Source organism: Magnolia sinica, chromosome 9 (assembly GCF_029962835.1).
Source record: "Magnolia sinica isolate HGM2019 chromosome 9, MsV1, whole genome shotgun sequence".
NCBI classification, from domain to species: Eukaryota; Viridiplantae; Streptophyta; class Magnoliopsida; order Magnoliales; family Magnoliaceae; genus Magnolia; species Magnolia sinica.
The window spans coordinates 7,746,896-7,770,302 of NC_080581.1; the positions used below are offsets into that span (position 1 = coordinate 7,746,896).

Genomic DNA, 23,407 nt, shown 5'->3' on the forward strand with positions numbered 1-23,407 from the left:
GTCTTTAATTTTTTATGATTTATTTATATTTAAAAAAAAATTATGATTTACGATACAATTTGTGACTCAATACGATTCAACCCCAATTACGATTTGCAGTATGATAACGATTTTGACAGCAATAGTTACAAGAGATAAGTTTCTTTTTGGATAATTGTATCACATCATGGCCCTACCTTGTCCTGATTAAAGAGGAGAGGCTCATGTTTTTCTTGCTAACTGCACTCCAAAAAAGTGATTTCGATGAATGTGATTAGAGTGGTGGCTCAACATGCTTTGATTTTTAATTGCTCTAAAAAAAATTTACCCTCATTGAGAATTGAAGCAATTTTCAAGAAAATAGAAATTAGACTATTCTTGGTCTGCTTACCCAGGGTTCATCCTGTGGTCTACATATTGGACCAGGCGGGCCGCAAATGATCCATCAAGACGATGTTTAACTGGGTTGGAGAAAAAGAACCCTTTGTCCGTAACAAAATCAGGTGGGACATACCTATCAGCAAGATCAATAATGAAATCCTGCAATCAATTTTATAGTAAAAATATTAAGGCGTGAAAGTATGAAGAGTTAGTGAAACTAAAGTGTGCTTGGTTAAAAGCCCCATTAGGTAGAACCTAACTGAAGTGTGCCCCGACTGGAATTGCATATATGTGGTTTAATTTTTTTATTTATTTTATTTTTTTTGGGTGCCAAAATCACCATCCATTTCCTTCCAGGTAGGACATGAAATGAAGCTTATTAGATTTGAGCGGAAAGCACCCACCCCAATCATAACAAAAGCACATAACTGCAACCTGCCCATATGTTAAGTTTTTGCCCTTTTTTTTTTTTTTTTTTTTAAAAAAAATTTCATGGAGAAGTAACAGAAAAAACAAAAACAAATGGCCACAAGTAACACAGACTTAATTTTCTCGATCTCAAAAATTGAGAGAATAGAAATTTGGACAAGAAGGGGAATAGTCACGCAGAATAGTTATATTACAGCAGGAGCTTCTCTAACCTAACAAGCACCTCTGCTTGGAGAATCACATGCCAAACAGGCACTTGAAAGGACATTTGAATGGTGCATAAGGTTGGCTCCATGGTTTACATAACCTGGCCTCAAAACCATACCATTCAAGCAATCAAGTTACCACATGTTAAAAAATAAAAAATAAAAAATAAAAAATAAAAAATAAAAACAAGTGGGTGGTTCAAGAAATGAAGAAATTTCAAGCAGCCGATATTCAACATATGTTACAGCTGTCTTGATTAATGGACAGACCTCACCATCCCAATGGCAAGGACCCACTTGTGCATGTCTCAGGTGTACCCACACAAGTAGGGTTGGCACGTGTAGACGAGTATATACTCTTAACAAAAGAAAAGTTGCTGACTTTGAATAATGATGATTCCAGAAAAGAGGGTGGAACCCAAGAAGGAGAAGACAAGCCAACCAATCCAAGAAAACCATTACCGAAATATTACGTATTATGAACTATCAAGATATCAACCTTAAAATTCTTGAAAGAGGAAAACAGTGAACCATGCAAAAAAGAAAAGAGTCCATACCGGATGCTTGAGGAGAAAGGCAGACACTCTCTCCTCATTCTCTTCAGGATCAATGGAACAAGTACTGTACGCTAGTGTCCCTCCAGGCTTCACTAATCTATAAATGCACTAATGTCAATGTAAAAATCTAGAAGGCAGCATTCCTTAGCAGAAATCTTAAAACACTGCAGTATTATGGGATATACATTAGCTTGTTATAATATCTTTGGCAATCTAATATTGTACTTTGTGGTTCTCGGAAAAAACAAAAAAACCATAATGTATTTCCTTTTGTAATCCAGATACATAGAAATGCATTAAAACTAAATGGCCATGTAAAATAAAAACAAAAGCAAGAGCATAAAGAACATTTGCCTGGCATCACAATTTTTATTTTTATTTTAAAAAAGAACCAAACATGTTACATAGTACAAGGCCTCTAAGAGAAAACTAAGAGGAGAAGAAAGGGTTTGAACTCTTACAATGAAGCTGCATCAAGGAGCTCATCTTGTAAATTTGTCAACTATTGCAAATCCTCTAATCTCCGGTTCCAACGTAAATCCGCTCTCTTAAACAACAAATTGAATAGGAAAGGAAGACTTAGGAAAGGCAGAAAATAATCATGTTCATAAAACACCTACCATTACCGATCAAAGCATCTTGGAAACAAGCACATGAACAATTACTGACCCAAAAAAGAAATAATATTATAAGTCAATACTATCAGTGATTGCAACTGTTTGATGATTCAAACCAATATTGGGTATTTTAATTTTTTTTCCAAATTCCAAAACAATCCCAATTTAATTATCTTTTCAAGAAATATTTAACTTGTTTAAGGAATACCTTGGAGAGGACACCCAATCCAGAACAAGGAGCATCCAACAAAACTTTATCAAACTTCTTGGATATCTTTTCCTACAAAAATCCAAAGCTTTGTGAATAAAAAACAAAAATTGTAACAGGAAATGATGGCAAAAATAACCAAAGCACTGCATAAACAACATGCCTCAATAAAATATTGAATCATCCAGATAGTAATTTATAAAAATAATGAAGAACATTCCCTCAGAAATCTGTATAAACTCAAAAAAAAATAAAAAATAAAAAATAAAAAAATAAAAAAATCCTATGCTTCCTAGATAAGGGCACCACCGCCAACAGCAAAATTTTTGCCTAAAAATCAATATATTAGTTTGCAGTTAAGGCTACAGGGAATCAGTAGGAATTGTGATATCCGAAACTCTGAACATTTTAAATGTCAGAATTGACATGATATTAGGACATGCAAAATCCAAAGATGTGCCAATTGTGCTGCAACAATTTGGTGTGGGGTTCATGGCTACTGAATGTGTTGAATATAAATCTCACAACATTTTCTAATTTATGTTATTCTTGCCAACCAAAATTAGACATTTACTCTATCTTTGTTATCTATTGAAAAGACATTGAAGGAGTTATTGGGGCAACAATTGTTCTCTCAATCCCTCATAATAGAAATCAATCTGTATCAAGGTTAGTGGGAGCTAGGGGTGGCAACGATTTGGATCAACCATATTTTAGCAAAACGGCATAGAACAACAACAAAACAAAATACAAAAAACAAAAAATAAAAAAATAAAAAATAAAAAATATGAGAAATGTTCATATTTAATCCGGTCTTGATTGTTAGAAATACAGTAAAAAAAATCAGTCAAGAAAATGGATATAACAATATTTTAGAGAATGAAAAGTAAAGTTTAATAAGGTTTAGAGTTAAATTTAAAAATTTTAAAAAAAAAAAAAAAAAAAAAAAAAAACCATAGTGAAAAAAGAAGCTAAAGTAAAAATAGAAAACTTTATATATGTATGAACAATATTTCTTTTCTGAGACTATAAAGGGTTGGACGTCCCCACCCTAGTCAATATGCATGTTATGAATGAAAGAGATTTCTCTCCTTTTACTTTGAGATTGAGCAAAAATAAATATAAAAAAAATCCTCTAATTGGATTGGTCGTGCGAAACCATAGGGAGCAATTCCCTAGTTATCTTTTTCACTTTTCTCTCTTCTCAACAATATCATCTTTTTTTTCTTCTCTTCAAGGTATTTCTTCTTCTCCATCTCTACAACCCACTCTTCTTTCTTTTTCTTCTTTCTTCTTCTTTAAAACCTTCATTCTTCTTCTTTCTACAACCCCTAATCCATCCAAAACTAGTTCTCAAAATTCTAGTTTTCCAAACCCTAATTCTCAAAACCTTAAATCCTTAACGCTCTAACCCTGAATCTCCAAAACCCTAATTCTAATTTCCACCAAAATCCCCTAATTTTGTTTAAATAAAACCCAAAATTTTTTAAAATCCCCAAATCCCAAAACCCGAAGTCCCTAAACCCAAAATCTGAAATCCCAACCAGAAACCTCCCAAAACCTCAACCTTAATGTTCCAACCCCAAACCCATTTCCCCCATTCCCTGGCCTTTAAACCACCCTAATATGTTAAAACCTGCACAAGACAAATGATTTCAATTGAATTCAGATTTAACCATATGCTAGGACGAGGTTTTTATCTCCTACAAGTACTAGTTAATTAGTAATTTATGAGATTCGTATTGCAGCATTGGCATAGGCTTGAATTTGGACATGTCGTGAATCTGAAATTTCTAAATTTATAGTAAATTAGCTTTGTTTTGTCGTTCTATTGCTCTAGTTAATCTGTCTTTTAATTTCATGGCATCATATTAGGTTAGATCTTTCCTTCTTGCATTAGCCTCAAGGCCCACTCGACATATCTGCGAGCCCCTTAGGGTCCACTGGCAAGCCCATCTAGGTCTTCCAACCACACCATCATTTAGCCTAATAGCTTATGCAATCAATGTGGTCAATGAAATCGTGCATGCTCCTCGTACTCATTGCTTGGAGGTTGTTTACAATACCATTGATGTCTCTAGTCTAATCCATAGAAAGGCTTGTTATACTCCAATCATGGCCATATGAATGCGAGTAGATATTGTGATGTCCATTGGGTAGGTTCATCTGACAACGGAAGATTGATAAGTGATTAGTGATTATCAGTGTTGTCATGTACAATCGCATAAGCGCATACAGTGGCTCAGATTGCATATGCTATGCAGGAAGTATGCCATGGCATACTAAAGTATGCGATGGTTATGAGATGGCATAATGATATAATCATGGCATACTCTAGTATGCGATGGCATAATGGCCAATGGTCAAATTTTTGGTAGATTGTAATAAGTTGTAACTTGTATTGTATGCATCAACTCATCAAGATTCAAGTTATCAATACAATTTCTATGTTTGTAATTTTCAATAATTAATTCTTTCTTAGTATAACTTGTTGATTGTTTAAATTTGTTTTGTTATATATAATATAATATAACTCATCGTTTAGATAGTCTAATAGTCAAACCACTAGCTACAATGAAATAAGTAAATAAACCCAATCCAACCCTATGTAGCTTGTAGCGTTAATAGTGTAGTGCAGTGTAAGCTACACGGTACTTCTATTTTTAAATTAAAAAAATGATAAATAGTAAGGAAAAAACAATATATATAGGCCTAATAAAAAAATTTAAGTATAAGATTTTTTATAATATGAGTTTGACACCATTTCAAATACATAAAGCTTTTTTTTTTTTAAAAGGGTGCAACGTACCGTTCCCTACACGCTACGTAGCTGTAGTGTATGCTACGACCCCTGTAGCGTATACCACGGGGAATTTACGTTATTTGAGTACGTTACGCTACGTAGCGCACACTATTTAATACACTAGTTCTGAGAGACATTTATTATAACATAAAAGGAGAGACTAATATTTAGCTTTTCTAGTCACAATTACTTTTTCCACCATGAATATTCATTATCAGAGGCATTATTGTAATAGTGAGAATTTGGATTACTATATAAACCAAAAGCAGAAAGGATACTATATGCCTAAAAAGAAGAGAAAAGTAAAATTGTGGTTTTTCCTGATAGCCATGGCAATGTGCATTCAACATGCTTTCCTAACATGTTGCAGATGTGTTTCCAACATGGTTATTTAAAGAAAACGAAGCATTTCAGCCACATAACTAAGAATTAGCATGAAAGTGAATGATCTTCTGCTAATGGCATGGCCCCTTACATACATATCTACAACAATAAATACCAAACAATAAAAAGGCAAAAAGCAAAAAATAGACGCATCTCAATGGTACATGCCCCAAGGATAATGCATATAAGTTTAGAATACAAACAATGTACCCATCTTAATATGTAATAGATGATTTAAAACATTGCAAGCATAGTTAGGAGAAAATTGAAAATGTGGATTATCCTGATGAACTCAAAATTTCCTTTACTTTATTCATTAATTTTCTGTTGGTAAATGACTTACAGAAAAAATACGAAGGTCAGCATGCACAACAGTGATGACATCATTAACATTGTGTGACTTGGCTGTCTCTTCAAGAATTCTTAAGCGGCCCTTGCTTACGTCAATTGCATACACCATACCTACATCATGAGTCCATGACAAGGCATTAGTGAAAGAGCTTTGCTACGCCCACACGAATGTTAAAGGTAGCCCATGTACACGCCAGATGTACCAGCATGCAAATAGGAATGAGATACAATCTACCCATCAGAGGGCTACCTCTACAAAGATGCCCTGGCCCAAGTATCAGGTCAGTCCACTAGTCAGGCAGGCAATAGCTCACAATACAAATTTATGGCTGATGAAAACTTGGCTGAAGTTTTCTAACCCATCACCTGTTTCTAATATAGTGGTCTACTTGGACCAGATTTATTTTTGGGTGAGAACAACAATCCCGTCGCACCAACTTAATGAAGGGCTTGGATATTGTACCTTTCTGCCATCGTAGAATGTATGATGGTGTGTAAATGGTATGCCTTGTACATAGGTATGGCTCATAAAGCTATGAATGAAATGTTCAAATGCTATATTCACATATAGATAAGAATTACAGGATCCTGTGCATCAGGACAGGATTAGTGACCGGATGCAGGCAATCTAATGCAGGGGCATTTTCATACTGGGCTCGAGTGGGGTCACTTGTGGGATGCTGGGGCACACTCGGGGTGGGTGCGGCCCATGGAAGAGGTCTCGTGTTCGAGACTCCTTACCAGGGGTGATTAATGCGCATTTCACACCAGGCTCGAGTGGGCTAGCCCGTGAGATGCGGGGACACACTCGAGGTGGGCGACTCATGTGATTTAGGGCCCACGAAGGGAGTTCGGCCGAGGTCCTAACCCATGCGATGTGGGGTCTGGGCTATGAGATAAAGGGAGTAATTCGCCATACTCTAACAGTTCGAGCTTTTAGAGCAAGTGGTTAATTGTCCTGCATCAAATTGGTATCAGAGCAGGAGATCTCGTGTTCGAGACTCCTCACTGGGGGTGATTAATGCAGGGGCATTTTCACACTGGGCTCGAGTGGGGTCGCTTGTGGGATGCAAGGGCACACTCGGGGTAGGTGCGGCCCACAGAGGTCTCGTGTTCGAGACTCCTTACCAGGGGTGATTAATGCGCATTTCACACCAGGCTCGAGTGGGGTAGCCTGTGAGATGCGGGGACACACTCGAGGTGGGCGACTCATGTGATTTGGGGCCCATGAAGGGGGTTCGGCCGAGGTCCTAACCCATGCGATGTGGAGCCTGGGCTATGAGATAAAGGGATTAATTCGCCATACTCTAACAGTTTGAGCTTTTAGAGCAAGTAGTTAATTGTCCTGCATCACAATCCATACAAGTGAAGCCCACGGTCCTCAGATCTAGATTGCTGACCAGATATGCCTATGAAATCAAATATCAGGAAAAAAAATAAAATAAATCGACTCGGTTTCGGTCATGGCCAAGTTGATGTGATTTTAGTCTGGAACAAGCAACTATTTTAGGTACTTTTAGCAAGTTTTGGCCCTTCACTCATCTTAGACGGACCAAAAGCAAGAAGACTCTTTCGACAAGGAACGAGGAATAAAAATTTAAAGCATAGATGGGCGGGGGCCCAATTGTGGATGGTGAATCCAAAAATCATTCAGACTTGATGACTCTAGATGTCCAATTTGTCACCTTTTTTCTTGACTGATGCAGCATTATCTTCTTTCTACCGTCAACAACCATTTAAAAATTATGATTTTTTTAAAAAAAATTAGGATATTTGAATTTGGGATTTTTGGGGAATTCTCATCCATGTAAGGGCCCTTCCCTTTACATGTACAGTCTTTGACCATTTCATAGGACCTCTTATATGACATGGCACATCAGGAGTTTGGACGTTATACACATCCTAATGCATTAAGAGATTTAGGACTGAATAATTCCTCACCCATCTGATACGGAGGATCGGATTTCATTGAAGATCACCTTGGCCTCTCAAACGTGATGCCATGAATAGAGTCTTTCCTCCAGGCGCAGCACAACAGTCGACAATGGTCTCTCCAGGTTGTGGATCCACAACAGACACCACCAAACCTGCAGTTAAGTTTTGATCTGTTAGGAAATATATACTTACCAGAGCCCCAAATCCCAACACAATGAGCTGAAAGATGAATATAGGAAGTCACTCCTAGACTTTCACTACGAAAAGCAGACAAAAGTAATCTCAAAGACAATGAACTACAATTTCTAGCAGATTAATCTATTTGACCTAGACATACAAGGCGTTGTAAGAAATGACACTAGCATATGATGTGGCAGCCTAGGCAAACTCAACATGTAGACACATCATTCAACATGGTAACATGATATTATTAATAGCAGAAAAAGGACCGCCAAACAACCACATGTTACATGTTGATGCGGACTGCATCTGGGCCAAACAAATCTCCATTGTGGATTTTCCTATGTCCCATGATCAAACCATCCAAAGGCACTTTTTCGCACATCACACGAGGGTCAACATTTTTTACCCTAGAAAACTGATCATGAACCCCTGGAGAGTGGGCCACCGTTGTGGGTCGCTCATGAAAATTCCTCTAAGTCTCCCAGCTCAAGATAGCCATTAGATTTTCGCCTAGTTTTTAGTTATCGAAACAATTTTATAGGCCCACTTACTATTTCCGTCACTTATGTTGTGGCCCACTTTGGAGGTATCAAGCAATGTTGAAATTGGCCCTGTTTGAAAGCTTATTGAATTAGCTAGTGCTCCAATGAGTCCAAGATCACATAATTTTGATATTGTTTGAGTTACCACCAATTTTGAGGACAACATACAACAACAACATGATTTCAGCAGTCCTATTGGGATTTCTTCTTTGCTTGGGTGTTAGATTAAATTATGTTGGTTGTTCTTTTAGATGTTATTTCCTATTGGTTGATAGTTTAGTAGCTTATTTCTCAATATATGTTGATATTAAGATGATTTTCTATTGTTTAGAGACTTAAGAGTAGATGATTGAATCTTATCAGATGGAAATTATGTGGCATGTTGAAATTTGTGATTAAAAGCAACCCTCAATGCAAGAGGGAGGGGGATCAATCTAATTTCTTTTGTTTTGGAACATGGTTTTCCCTATTGGAAATTCACGAAAAGCATGTTTTAGTAACTTGACTTTCCTTGTGTGGAGTGTGTTCTTCTTCATTGTTGCGTTCTTGAGTGGCTACCCAACTGGACCATTTGGGACTGCACCACATGTGCAGGACATCTGTGATGGGTGGACCCATTGTCATTTAACCATATGAGGTAGGCCACACACACACATATGTAAATAGTAGTTGGCTGAAAGAACTCACCCTCCATTGTGTGTGTAAGTGTGTTGCTTAACTGATAGTTAAAGAGCTTGAGTTTTTGGCCAAATGATCTAACCTGTGGGTCCCACCTGAAACACAACTAGGAGATCCTACACACGTGGTTGTGCATTGATGTGCTTGTGGAGCTACTATACCCGCATACTTGTATATGCTCAATGTACCATGTTAAACATGTACATGATACAGGCATTAGTGCTAAATACTCTCGGATACTTGTGCTGAATGTCTTGCCAAAATCCTATTTTGTTAAGCTACCATCATTATCATCTAAGCCTTATCCCATGTTGGGGTCGGAGCTGCTACACATCCTGTTATGCTGTTCCACTCTACTTGAAATGTCAGATTTTGAGGATTCATCGGTAAAAGAAGTAGCAAAAGCTTCACACTGGCTACCAACCTAACGCAACCCTCCTTTACACAGGCCTGGGACGAGCAATGGGAGCACAAAACTTCCATTGGAGGATTTTATTAGTTCATGTAAGTAAAAAAGAAATACAAAAAATATATTTCCCACTAAAGCGTTGAAACTTTCACATATGAATAGCACCAGAAAATTTAAGATTATCCAAACTGAACATCTTAATATATACGCGAGAAATATGCCTAATACACGTCTACAAAAATAAGTTGTGTATAGATGTCTTGGCGCATGCCCAACACCCATCTGATAGGTTCCTAACATACATATGCTGAACACCCGTCTGATAGGTTCCTAATACCATCAAAACTTTTAAAAGGCAAGCATAGTTGGGAGCAATGTTAAAAATCAGACCTGGATGCTAACAGAGTTGACCTGTCTGTGAGGAGAACCACTTTAATACTCTAGCTAAGTTTGATACATAAGCACTAAAAAAAGATAAACACGGCATACAAAGTAACTCAAATTGAACTGTCTACATTGTGAATCCAAATGTAGATGGATTATAAATAAGAAGTTAAACAGACTTGCAAGGGGAAGGCCCACAAGAACATGGAGGAAGTAAGAAAAGACTTGACCCATGGTCTAACTGAAGATGTAAGCCTGAATGGAGGAACAGAGTTCATGTAGCAAACCCCAACAGATTAGGATAAGGCTTGGATGATGATGACGACGACTAACTTGATTACTTAAGCATCTGATTTTGTAGCCATTTAGTGGGTGGAAGAATGGAAATGGCCAATGGTCCTCATTAAGCAAGTAAGGGTCCATGAATCCAAGTTTAGATTCTTTGTACCAGCACTAATGTTTGGTCCACCACTTATCTACACTGAATCCCACAATATGGACGGTTAAGTAGCGTCTAAGTATGCCATGTATACGCTTTTTAAATGCATGTAATCAACCATCTCATTCTCCCATGTATCAAATGACTCCCCATCTTTGAGTCCCGTTTGACAGAAACAGGATTGGATGGTTGTCAAGAGACGGAGAAAGGAGAGGACAGAGAAAGAGGAAAACGAAAGAAAGAAAAAGAAGCAGACATGCTGGTACATCCAATTTTCCTTTCTTGTTTGTGCTACACACCCAAATGCCCACGCAGCACTGCCCATATGAATACAGACATATGTGCCACTACAACTAAGGTGTGTGACATCCTAGTTTTCAATATGGTGGACAGTGGGCTACACTATTTTCGATCTTCTAGTGACATGTCATTGACTTTTTTTTTTTGGAGGAATGATGAGATAGACAGACCAGGAAGGTCACACAAAACTGCCCAGGTCGAATGGTTCCAATTAACGACTAGAAAATCTTGAAAACCTAGTTGATTTTGTTCTAAAAACAGGTATCATATGAAACCAAACTGCCATAGCGGACGTTTCCAGTCGAAAACCGGTGTGATTGTCCAGTCCAATCTAGATTTTAAAGCACTGTCTTAGAGGGTCCTTGTAATTGATGATCAGACCTTTTAAACAATTTAGCATGAAGTGCAATGTGTACCTGGCATGAGGGGTTGCATTAGTCTATTTCATGCATCCCCAATCTACAATGAGGCGCCAAATTAATGTTCTGGCTTACAAAAATTGATTATATCTTTTGTTGGTACAAAAAATGGTTTACCTTTAGTTTCATATTAAGTAGTTAAAATCTTATGCTCTCATAGACAACTTATAGTGCATTGACTTGAACTTATACCCACGGACGACCTAATCAATCAATTTGGACACTCCATTAGGTCTAGCCCACAGTTCATGGGTCACAATGACATATCGTCTGTCAAATGATCATAACCATGCAAATGTGGCCCTTACATTTTATGTCACTCTATTTTTCAAGCTACTACTGGGATGGTCAAGATCTTCTGGTTGAGATGAATATACGGAGGTGTAAATGGACCAGCAAATGGATGGCTCAAATTGACAACCAGACCCATTTAGTATAAGCAATCTTGAGCATCTATTTTATAGGCTACTAATTGGATGGTTAAAATCAATTAATCGGAGCAAGTTTTTCTTAGTGGTGGCCTTTGACGTGTGACCCAAAATTCATTGATTGAATTACCCATGCATCCAATGCCACGCATGCATAGAACTGAGTGTAGAACTATCCAAAAGAACAAATAAACAAACACTTCACTCACGATAAATAAAGAAACACTTCACTCAAATATGTGAGGCTGAGGCATGCCTTGGCCACGTGAAGCATAAGCCTCGCATTTTTTAACATTAAAAACAACCTCGACAACAATTTCTTTCACATCAAGGTGTAAGGCATGCACCTTTTAAGACATCATCGGTACCATCACCACATCATTCTTAGCCTTGTGCAAGCTATGTGGGTTCTTGATTTACGCACATATATAAAACTTCCAACAATTACAGAACCTTTGGGGCATGTTTAGGTCAAGTTTTAGTTTCCTTCCAAAAGTCATTTGTTGAGGAAACATCTAGGCCTCACAGACGATGTCGGCTTTTGGTAACTCTATGCATTTTCCATTTTTCAATAAACTGAACTGGGAGAAGCAGCCCCTCCAGACGACAACCAAAACCAGCATTGTTTTCTGTCTGGCCCACATGTTTCCCAAACAAACAGATTCTGTAAAGGAATCATGCTTTGTACGTTATGAGATATGACATATGCATCGAAATCATGGTTTTAAGAAATGGACGAGTCAGGTGCGACCTGCCCAAGTCAACTTGGACTCAGTCAGACCCAATCTGGTTTGACACCACGAGTCATCCCCAACACAGGCGAGTCGATTCAACCACGATTCGGCCTAGTCATGACTCAAGGTCGAACAAGTCAGGTCGAGTCACCAAGTCTTTTAACCATTATCAAAATGCATCAATTTATATTTCTATTTCACCGGAACAAAATGAGAGTAACGACGCTTCTAAATAAAAACTTCTAGTGAATACGCACTTCAGTTTTTGCACTGCGTATAGGCATAGCCTTCAAACCCTATTTTAGAAAAATGGCTAGGGTAGGGTCTGGAAAAAGAACTGACCTGCACTCTCATCCTGAACTGAACATAAACCGTCTTTCAATAACCCAGCTTGTATGAAAGTCAGAGAAGCAGAAAAAATAAAATAAAATAAAATGTTGAACTGATTAGCAAACTTGATAAAACAATTGAAGTAAAAAGCAGTCAATAACAATGACAAAGACTTATGATCAGCTATTTGAAGAATGTTGCATTTAATTCTTAAGAAAAGCTATTAGCGTAACATGAGGAATTGCGAACTCAAATTTCCTTCACTGGGAAAGCCACAATTCCTTTTCTGATAGACACTAAGTAAAGAATAGCTGACTCAAACAACAATGGAAACATTGATGGCAAGGGGCCAATGGTTTTTGGACATGTATCAAAGTACAAACAACCCTATGATCTGAGTAAGCTGAAATTGTACCACACTGCCCCTAGTCCCATGCATTAACCATGTACTTGGTATTCTATGTGATGAAGATCAATTTAGTTTGAATTGAATAACCATCCAGACCCTTAAACAGACAAAATATTAAGTCCCATGAAAAGGAAACAGGTAATAGCAATACCCTTTTTGTTGTGTTATAGATTTTAACACACACCTGCATGCCGGTTTTGATGCAGACAAAATCATCCATATGCAAGGATGGATCATGAGGAACCTGAAGTTCAAGAAAAGCATTATTAATGATAAAACAAGGCAGAAATATCAAGCACAGTAAAACATTGTTGGGGGGAGGAAACATGCTCTTTCATGTTCATTTAGAAAAAGAAAAAGTGCATCCACACCGGTTGTAAACTTGATTAAAACTTGGGAATCAGATTGGAGTCCGAAATCCGTCATGTATCAAATCCAGGCGCTGATTAAGTTGGCAGGGTGTCATTTGACAATGTCACTTTCAGGCAGTGTGTGAGGTGTATGTCCTATATTCTCGGCACATCTGTCGCATGTGGGCTAGAGTACACATGAATGTGTCCATCTTCAAGGTGTTCTATTGGCAGGGAAATTGTTGTATCATTTTATCAGGGATGTGGTGTGTATAGATGCCAGACAACCATGACAACCAAAATGATGGCAGCCACATCCTCATTTTTGCTATATCTAGTGGTAAATCCATCTTTTTTGTGGTGGGGAAAAAACCATCATTATCATCTAAGACTTGTCCCAACTAAATGGGGTCGGCCACATGAATCCTGTTCCATGATTCCACTCTCTCAGGGACCATATTCACCATAGGTCATCAAATCTTTTCTTACTAACTCCACCCACATCCATTCGGACCTTCCCTTACCCTTTTAGAGCCATCAACTTGATAGGGCTGGGTCTATCGTGACGTGCTAGGCAATAATCCGGCAGGAAAATAAAATATTCAACTTTTTTGCTTATTTTTATTGACATGGTTGTCAGCGTTTCTTTTCACTACGGATGAAATGGTGATGTGTCCTTATGGACTAGCATATGTGAGTCCATGTCATACATCAAGGAATATCTTCAAAGCATTAACCAAATAGGTCCATAAACTAGGCAGAAAAAGACACTGCCATGTTATTATTCTTTAGGTACAGTGGTATGTTAGGAGGACCTTACATAAGAGGAAAACCTCAATATACGGAATTCATTGATAAAAAAGGAAAATCATCTTTTCCCATTGCTTTACAATAAAGAGGTGTACTTCAAGCCTACAAGTTTTTTTTTGTTACACACGCAATCACACCCCACACACACACCCACGCACTCACACCAAAGTGGGATTTCACCACAATGGGTACTCAAACCCATGACCTCGTGTTGAAACTCTTGTGAGTCTACCACCGAGGCATGAGTAAGAACCCCAAACCTTTAGTTGATAACGCAAAAACCAAACATTAATTCTATAAACCCATTCCCGCATGAATTTAGGTTGATTTGATTTTATTTGATGCTGTTGAACTTCCTACAAAACTCCAACCTTTTCAATCAAGAATTGTTCACTCACCCATTTTTCATATTTGCAACATGAATGAAATAACGACTAAGCAAACATCCGACTTTATCAAGTAAATACAGACATACCATCTCTTCACCTTACCATAAATGCACCTCCAAAATTCAAAGTTAATTCACAATGTCTTTATAATCATCTCTTTTCCATGATTTGAGCCCGTAGCTCAATGGTAGACTGCATTTCAACATTGAGGTCTGACGTTCAATACCAGCTTATGTATAAAAATGGGGGAAAAAAAATCTATTCCATAAAAGAAAGAGGCACTTTTGTCTGTGATAAGACACAGGCTATGATGATGATGATTGTCATTTGCATAAAGGTGAGGGGAATGTCAGTAGAAAAACAAAATGCTTAACACAGAAAAATTATAGATCATATAGTGTGCACAATAGACAATGAATAAAGCACCTTCAGTATTGTCAGCCGCTCAACAAGGTCAGCTCTTGTAAAACCTTTCGCACTGTTTGCCCTGTCATTTGAAGAGGTGGCTGCAAATCAGCCACACATCAACAACACATGAGATCGAAGAAAATGAGATGAGAGAGAACCTGAGGCTGAAACTGGGATCACTATTATTCCAAATCATAAGCCTCGTGGCTTCCTCTACCCCAAGATATTTTATCCACCGTCTAACCATCCACTGGATAACAGAAAATTGACTATGAGCACCTCTATAATCTATAATAATTAATTGGCATGACAATTCATCACCACAACCAGTTTCATGTGATCATCACATGGAAACTCGTTAAAATGCCATTGCAACAAACATGTAGGAATTAGGAAATCTGGGACATGTTTAAGGCGGCACAACCATGATCACCCAGGACAGTAATCAGGGACTCTTATTTAAATCATGTGTTGTTTTCATATAGGCCGTTCCCCTGATGAGCAACAGACCTGATTTGCATGCCAGGAGATCTTCATGATGGAGCATACGTAACACACGGCTCAAATGTCCTATATACATGCAACGTAAGCATTGGAGAAGGTTACAAGCAACATTTCAGTTGCAGATGATGAGTCCTCATCAAACATTATTCTGCCTTGTTATATGTAAAGTATAATAAAAAGTGAAAGTTCTTCAGTTTACACAAAGAGATCAGGCTTTGATATTACAGATAGAATGCTACATAGAGTCAAAGATACACTTGTGGTGAAGCATGATTCAGAGCATTTTTTATGATATAAAGACAGCTTTGCCATAGAAAAACACATGTCACTACACGCGGCAAACATACTAATGATGTGGTTGGCCACAATATGGGTAATCTATGGGCATAACCATTTTTCAACAATTTTGACCACCAAATTATTGCAAGTTTTGCCTACTGAACATGTGCGTACAGTTGCTCTTTTTGGGTTAATTGTCCGCTTCAGACCATCGACCAGATGCTTGGCTAGAACAGTCAGATACCATTGCTTTTCAGGTCCACAAAATTGATGAGCTGATCACCATGCACAGGCACCACATGTAAATTGGACATATTCTGATGTACACTTCACAGAACTCCATGAAGCGTGCTACCGTGGTAGAATTCCTTAATAATTAATAAATATTAGCGAATGAAAATGTGTAAACCCTTCTTCCTGAAATAAAATTTTTAGAAAAAAAAAATAATAATAATAAGGGAAGGTGCAATGACAAACATACCACCGGATGTGAATAAATAGTTGCCAGAGAGCGTGCTTTTGCACGTTCATCACCCTCCAGTTTGGGAGGTGGAAGTGAGTTTTTTTCCTGAATCAATATATACTAAAGGGCTAAGGCATTCAAATGAACCTGGTTTCTAGTGACCCCTAAATTTGAGTACAGTGAATGTTACAGAAAATGACAAACCTTCAGTAAAAGTAGCTTCCGCAGAATTCCGTTCACCATGTTACCCGCACCAGGCCTAAGTGCTACGTTTGCAAGCCTTACATTCTGGAGTTGAAGAGAAGATACTATCAATTACATGGCCAACATCTTCTTTGGACTGAAAATATATTAATTGTGACCATGAAGGGGCACATCAAGAAACCACTTTTGGGTCCACATATACCAAACACAGAAAACATGACATGAAAAACAGTTCATGAGTCTAACCCACATGAGTAATGCCAGGCACTGAATAAGCTTCAAGTTGTGAGGAGCACTTGTTGGGCGACTGATACGGACACTTACATTGCAACTTGCAAGTCATATCATATGCACTGGATAAGTATTTGTTCTAGGTACACCAAAAAATGTGGTGCCAGAAGTATTCATCAAAGAGAATGTTCAAAGGATGCTAACATTGTTACTTTCAAGTACCTACTTTTTTCTCATGTGCAAGGGACACAGTTTCATGGCTGTATTTCCAACCAGCACAGGCTGAAGCCTTTCAATAGAAGATGGAGATGCACATGCTAGCATATAGAGAGCCGATGGAGCATATGCATACAATTGGGATCAAGGTATTCAAAAACTGTTATGGAATGGTCATAAAGGCCGTTACATAACAGTAACAGTGGGAACAGTTGCGCGTTACAGGGCTGTAACGCCCATTCTAGAGGGAAAAAATGGCCTGCAACAGGGCATTATGGGGCTGATACAGTTTATGCTTTTAGGTTTTTTTTTTTTTTTAAAAGGATGTCATATATGTCCATGATAGCTGTTACAGCCTGTATAGTAATGGTTACTGTAATGGTCGTTACAGCCATCTTTACAATTATTGAATACCTTGATTTGGGATGCAATTTATGGAAGAAAGTTGTAAGAAAACAATACAATGGTCAGCATCACAGTTAACAAATTTTACAGGGTGGGATGCTTTCAAAAAGTAGACTCACCTCACCTCATCCACAACAGCAAATGGTGGCATATCCAGCTTGAGAATCTCATAGAAACCAATTCAAAGAATCTCAAAGCAAGGAAACATAAATTTTAGATAAGTTGTACAAAATACATACGAAAATATATAAGTACTGCTGCTGAAAATTATTATATTTTGTACTGTGAGTCAGTGACCAATATGAGTAAGATAAACAGGTTAGTGTTATCAAAATTTTCCTCATCAGTTGTTGAGATGATAACGATTTTGGAATGTGGGATCCCACAAGAAAATAGGTATTGTTCCACATTCTACAGTCTATCAAATTAGTATAAGAGCCCAAATATGTGAACAAACAACATACCTGTAAGAGAAGTGGCTCCATCCTTCTAAACGTGTTCTCGTCATTGCAAAGTGACAGTATCAGATGATCCAGATAACGCCTCCAACGAACAGCACCTCCAACAATGTCAGTCACCTACAGTAGAGAAATCAAATCCGCATTCACTTAATGAGTTGAAATCAAGTGACATGGTAACTTTTTAACCTTATCTAAAGCAATAAGGGATTCAACAGATGAACTTTGAATGGAAAAATATGTTTTCATTTTGGTGGGTAAACAATATTCCAATAAGCCTTGTATAACAGCCTTTTGAAGTATCAACAATGCTATTTTTATACATGTTCAAAAGATTGTTTTTACCTATCATATGAGACCCTTGGTCGATACAAAACATTCAATGCTTTGTTTGGCATGCTCATCTTGGTTTTTTGCTTTTTAGATGTAAAGAAGTTCATAACTAACAAAGAGTTCTCATCAGAAAAGAGCCTACAACCAGTTGCCTACTTGACATCAACCCTCCTTTACCCAATCCTAGGGCGGAGTTGGGCAATTAGGAGGCAACATTAGCAGAGAATGAGCATTGCAAAACTAGGACGATAAGATAGGCATGCAAAAAAGGAGAATAGCATCAAGGACGGGGACGCAAAAAAGATGGTCCACCTATGTGATGCAAAAAAAAAAAAAAAAAGGAAGAAGAAGAAGAAGAAGAACGAGAAGAACAAGAAGAAAGAAGAAGAAGAAGAAGAAGAAGACGAAGAAGAAGAAGAAGAAGAAGAAGAAGAGGAGGAGGAGGAGGAGGAGGAGGAGGAGGAGCAGAAGAAGAAGAAGAAGAAGAAGAAAGATAGATCCAATAAAGTGAGAGCCTTCAGCTAGGATTGAAAGGTGGGAAAGGAGGGTAAGGTCTAAAGGATGCGATTCACGAGAGAAAAATTACGAATGGATATGAAGGCTTCTAGACTTACTGATGACAAGTCATTAGAACATAGAAATTATTGGAAAACAGGACTCATAAAGTTAACCTCAACTCAAGCAGGGCTATGATGAGAGAGAGAGAGAGAGAGAGAGAGTTAATTAAAACTTAATTTGATGCATATAAATAAATCTCTTTTACCCAACAAAACATTTAATCTATTTTTTCTCGAAGGGCATGTGTGATGCAAGACAACTAGCCACTTGCTTAAGAGCCCGGAGTGAAAATGCCTCGTATATTAATCACCCTCAGTGAGGAGTCTCAAACACGATACCTCCCACTCTAATACTGCTTTAACGCAGGATACTAGCCAATTGCTCGAAAAGCTCGAACTGATAGAGCGTGTCGAATCAATCCCTTTATCTCATAGCCCAGGCCTCACATCTCATGGGTTAGGTCCTCAACCAAACCCCCCTCGTGGGCCCCGCATCACGTGGGTTTCACCTCACATGAGTCACCCACCTCACACAAATTGGGCCCACCTCACACAAGCCACCTACCTCACACGGACCACTCACCCCGAGTGTGCCGCTGCATCCCATAAGCCACCCCACTCAAGCCCGGTGTGAAAATGCCCCTGCATTAATGTGTCATTTCATCTCCAAATGCCATAGTAAGCAAACTCAATCTTAGGCCATGGATCAGAAGAGTGGGTACATTACCAACTCAGTTACCAAACTGGGTATCAAAACATAGTATCTAATGCATGATACAATTTGACATATTACAAACGTATTAACAATACAAACCATTACATTTCAAGTTTCTGAAATCTCATTTAGATGTCTTGGTAGCTAAAGTCAATCTAAGGCCTGTTTGATTTTCCATGATATACATATAAATCTTTGGTAAATAAGGAATTATTATTTTTTTCACGTGATTTGAAATGGGTGAGTAATTCCCCCTTGAAAACTAGTCTAAAAGTGTTGACTTAAATACGTGGGCCCCACTATAATGCATATAATATATCAATGTCGTCCATTTATTTTATTAGAACATTCTGGGGCATGAGCTGAAAAATGAGGCAAATCCAAAGCTCAAATGGCCTACAAGAAAGGAAACAATGGGCTTAATTCGTCCACCATTGAAAGTTGCTTCCTTCACTGGGCCCGCATTGAGGTTTATTCGTCATCTAACCGGTTCATAGGGTCACACAAACACAGATAAGGAGAAAACACAAATATCAGCTTGATCCAAAACTTCTAGGGGCCCCAAGAAGTTTTTAAAAGTAGGCATTCAATTACCACTGTTTCCTGTGGTATTGTCCACTTGAGCTTTAGATCTGCCTCATTCTCGGGTTCATGCGCATAACGAATGGGCAATGTGGATTAGCCACATACATTATGGTGGGCCCCGCATTGAGATTGTTTTCCACACAAATGGGCAGGCTGGGTACAAGGCAATGTCTTCCACCTACAGTGAGATTGTGTGTGGATATGAGTATTATTTTTCGATTTTGGGATTCACCCGATACCCTGATAACGCCAGTGTTATCCAGTTGCCTTTAATCATGTCTTTCACGAGAGGACAAAGCATATTGAGGTAGAGTGTCACTTCGTTTGAGAGAAGTTCCAGACTAAGATTATTTCTCTTCCACACATGGCGTCTCAAGATCAAATTGTGGATGTTCTCATGAAGACCACGACAATTGCCAGATATTCTTTCTTAGTTCGCAAACTATTGCTACTTGATCAGTCGCATCAGTTTGAGAGGAGGTGATAGTTGTGATTGGTGTAATATTTTCATTCTCAGAAAGAAGAATCAATCTCACCCTCTAATTATTCTAATTGATTTACTTTCCTTGTATACCAGTTCATTTTATTTCCATATGAAGCATTGTATTCTTCTATTTAAACCCCATTTAGGGTAAAGAAATATATAGAAAACTATTGGAAAGTTCTCCAAATCCCCTCATGTTTACTCTATCATCAACCAAAGCATCCCTTGCCCATGCATGCTTAGGAAATATAATATTATTTATTCTCAGCCACTTCCTACATGTGAAATATTTTATCCTTGACACCCCACACCCCCCAACATGAGCCCACTAAACCTCGGACGCGTCCCACTTCATATGTCCCACTAGTAGGTTCTACATTAGACATGTTGATTGATGTCTTAAATCTGTAAATCAATAATCTGTCGAAGACAGCTCGATGCCATCGAAGTCCTGATCGATGCCATCAAAAAAACCCGAAAATCGCATGATGGTTGTTGGACATTTTGAGGTGTCCTGCTCGATGCCATCGACGGGCCGCCAATGCCATCAAAGTCCTGCTCGATGCCATCGGAAAAATCCGAAAATTACATGTTTAGTCGCTGGAACGTTTTGGTGTTTTGTTCGATGACATTGAAGGGGTTCGATGCCATCAAAGGTGCATCGAACAATCACGCAAAGTAATGCAAAATTTTCTACTTTCATAGTGCATATATGTCCCTTTGTGCCATGGTTTTCTCCCGCAAAAGTTTTTCCACATTAAATTTGAAGTCTTTGTGATTGGGCTTGATTGAGATATTGGAATATTTTGCTTGATTCGTCTCTATGTGCTTTCACAGTCCCCCAACAAGACATGCACTCTTTTTCATAAACACTAGAACTTTTGTACTCTTACACATGAATATTAATGTTTTTATTTCCAAATATACAAAGGTTAGATGCATTTACGCATACGTGCCTAAATGAACACATAATTGCAAATAATTTCCTATGTTTGAAAAACTGCCAACCCAATCAAACATTTAACCCAATGTATTTTACACATGCGAGGATATTCTTTTAATAATTAAAAAAAAAATGGTCGAAGACATCAAAGAATACCTTATAAACAAATTGAAGCAAAAAGGGAAAAATATAAGAAATGATACCAGTCTGATATCTCTATCGTCCAAAGCATGGGTGCGAAACCCAAGAGTTCTTTCCACGTAACACATCTCGTTCTCACTAGAATTTTTTCCTTTGTCACTCAAAAGGTCAGCAAAAGCACCACCTTGATCTATCCGCAACAATCTCACCGCAGAAACGATAGTAATAAAAAAAATTTGTAAAGAAAAAATTTGAATGAAAATCCAAATAACATAATAAAGAAAAATTCTATCATATAATAGTTGACTTCCAGCACCAAATGAACAAATCTGCTGGACTAGTTCTGCCCACATTTTCCAGAACAAATAGTTTTTTGGTTAATCCCAACGGAACATACAGTGTTCATTGCCATTCACCCCCATATGTGCTGCTGACCGGAAACATCCGTCTGGTTGGCCCTACTGCAGATGGTCCAGCCCACAAAAACCACAACAATTGGACAATTATAGCCAAGGTATTCAATAACAGAACGGTGGCCGTAACGGCCACCGTTATTGCCATTATGATACGTACCATCATGGCCCCATAACACGTAACAGTCCCCATCATTACCATTACGTAATAGCCGCAGTGGCTATTACGCAACTGTTTTTTTGACACCTTGATTCTAGCCTCCTGATTCATGGGAACCATTACGTAATAGCCACAGTGCCTATTACACAACCATTTTTTGACACCTTGATTCTAGCCTCCTGATTCATGGATGTTTCCCACTTGAATGTAAACGACTGACCATTTTCTTCTATTTTCACTCTCCATTTGATGGGCAAAGTTGAAACAGATAGGGATTAGGGGCACTGCATTCCTTTACTGTGGACGATACACAGTAAGGCCCACTTGATAGACAGCGGGGATTGACCAGGTATACTGCCAGCTGCGTAGAGTGGCAATGCAACAAGACTGGTTCATCACACAATGAACTGGAATTAACCTCTCTCTCACAAAGTTCTAGCTGAGATCTTCAGGGGCGCAAGTTAGCAAAATCACATAATGGGACATAATATGTGCGGGTGGGACAGAATTACAGAAACCAAAACCAACTGAGAACTGAACTAAGAAGAAGAGGATTGCATTTACCAGCTCTGTGAGGAGAAACCTCCGAGTTCAGATTCTGCATCTTCCTCGCAGGATCAAAATGCCCTGAAAATGTAGAACTCTCTCAGTTGAATTCATCACCGCCCATACAGGCAGCATGCCCCTAGCCCATGTTAGTAAGACACTGAGCACGATGCTAACCTGAGCAGCGGCGCAACGAAAAAGATGCGACGATTCTTACCTGCTCTACGAGGCAGAAACTCTGGACGCATCTTCTGTGTTTTCCTCGGGGGATTTGAAAGCCCTGTAATTATAAAACTTCTCTTTAGAAAGTAAGGACAGCACAAAGGGGAATCTGAGCACGCCTACCTGCTGTTAGCTCCCAACGGCCCCGGCGCACATTAGCACGCCAGAGTTGGATAGGGCTAACATCAGCCGGTGGCGAAGAAGGACAAGGCAGAAGAGGAGGTAAGTGCGTTTACCTGCTCTTTGAGGAGAAACCCTTGAAGCTGTATTTCTGTCTGCTGAATCGAGGGCCCTGATTTGAAACGTAGAGTGGTCGGATTTCAATGGGATTTTCGGGAGACGAGATTTCTCACAGAGAGAGAGATTCGAGTGAGGAGAAACTGAGAAGAGAGGAAAAACGGGAGAGAGAGTTCCCTCCATTTTTCTCACGGAAAAAAGCAGTGCGGTTTCAGGAGAGAGAAACGGATAATGAACATCGGAGGGCTA

General features: G+C 38.6%; 1 pseudogene; it reads right to left on the bottom strand.

Moving 5' to 3' along the window:
* Positions 1–253: 253 nt before the first annotated feature.
* Positions 254–23,396, bottom strand: LOC131256801 (uncharacterized; annotated as a pseudogene).
* Positions 23,397–23,407: the final 11 nt, after the last annotated feature.